Below are 1,566 nucleotides of genomic sequence, written 5' to 3' on the forward strand. Positions count from 1 at the left end.
TAGCTCAGTGGCAAAGCGCCTGCCTGGCAAGCGCAAGGTCGTGAGTTCGGTTCCCGGTACCGGAGAAAAACCAAAAAAAAAAAAAAAAATTTTTTTTCAGGGTCTCGCTAAGTTGACCAGGCGCTGGACTTGAACTTGGGATTCTCCTGCCTCAGCCTCCAGAGTTGCTGGGATTATAGGCATATGCCACTATGCCCGATTTTGATGTCCATTTCCCTGCTAACTAACGTTGTTGAACATCTTTTTGTGTTAGTGTTTGGTCATTTGTTTATCTTCAAAGTGTATGTTCAAATACTTTGTCTTTTTTAAATAGAGTATTTTTTGTCGTTTTTAGAGTATTTTTTTTAACTATTGAGTTATAAGAACTCTTTACCTACTCTAGTTGCAAGTCTTTTTCAGATGTGTGATTTGCAGATATTTTATTTTGCTACTGTAGAGACCTGGCTTGTATTGATTTTTCACTCTACTCGAGTATTCTCCTTCCTCACAACACCCTAGACCAGGAGATAAAGCTTAAGGTAACACTGAGATAGGGAGACTTGGGAGATGGCTTTTTTCATGACAGACTCATAGGATCTGGTTTTCATTTAATAGATACATTTATTGAGAATCTATTTCGCCATGTACTGAGCAGTTGCAACAATGAATGTTGCTCATGTTCTATTGGGCTAGTAGAAAACAATAAATATGCAGATGTAAAATATATAAGCACAGTAAGTATCCTTTTGTTTCATTTATTTGTTTTTGGCAGTACTGTAGATTGAACTCAAGACCTTTACGCTGAGCTACATCCCCAGCTTTTATTTTTTGTTTTGTTGTTGTTGTTTTTTTTGTCTGAGACAGGGTCTTTCTATGCAGTTTGGGCTGGCCTTGAGCTCACTTTGTAGCCCAGGCTGGCCTCAAACACTGAACAATCCTCCTACCTCAGCCTCCCAAGTGCTGGGATTACAGACATGTGCCACTATGCCTGGCCAGCTTTTATTTTTTAATTTTTTAACTTGTTAAAATTTTGGGGTACTAGTCTCATTAAATTTCCCAGCTAGGACTTGAATTTGCGATCTTTCTGCCTCAGCCTCCTGAGTGCTACAGTTACAGGTTTATGCCATTGTGCCCAACAAGTTTTGTTTTGGCAGTGCCTGGGAACAAACCCAGGCAGTTGATCAGCATTCTCAGGCTGAGTAAGGCTTTAAATAATTGTTTTGGACCTAGCATAAAATCATGTTTAAGAAGGCCGGGGATATAGCTCAGTGGCACAGTGCCTGTTTGGCAAGTACAAGGTCCTGAGTTTGAATGCTCATACCAAAAAAAAAAAAAAGTTAAATTTTTGAAGTTGAAATTTTTTTTTTTTAAATTTTTAAGTGTACGTGCTGCTGAAGCAAGCACTGGAGTTGAATCTTTTGTTTTTAAGATGGGGTTTATAGTTGATGCTGGTCTTGAGCTCACTTTGCAGCCCAGGCTGGTCTCAAACTTGCAGTGATCCTCCTGCCTCAGTCTCCCAAGTGCTGGGATTACAGGTATGCACCACCACACCCAGCTGCTTCTTTGTTTTTTTGAGATACATCCTTA

The 1,566-nt window shown here is 39.7% G+C and overlaps 1 protein-coding gene across 2 annotated transcripts in view; it reads left to right on the forward strand.

The window, feature by feature from the left end:
* Srcap (Snf2-related CREBBP activator protein) overlaps positions 1-1,566 on the forward strand; it is a 47,837-nt gene that overhangs the window by 34,255 nt on the left and 12,016 nt on the right. The gene's annotated exons all lie outside the window — the stretch shown is intronic.

This window comes from Chinchilla lanigera, unplaced genomic scaffold, assembly GCF_000276665.1.
Source record: "Chinchilla lanigera isolate Chin_1 unplaced genomic scaffold, ChiLan1.0 scaffold00092, whole genome shotgun sequence".
Taxonomy (NCBI): Eukaryota; Metazoa; Chordata; class Mammalia; order Rodentia; family Chinchillidae; genus Chinchilla; species Chinchilla lanigera.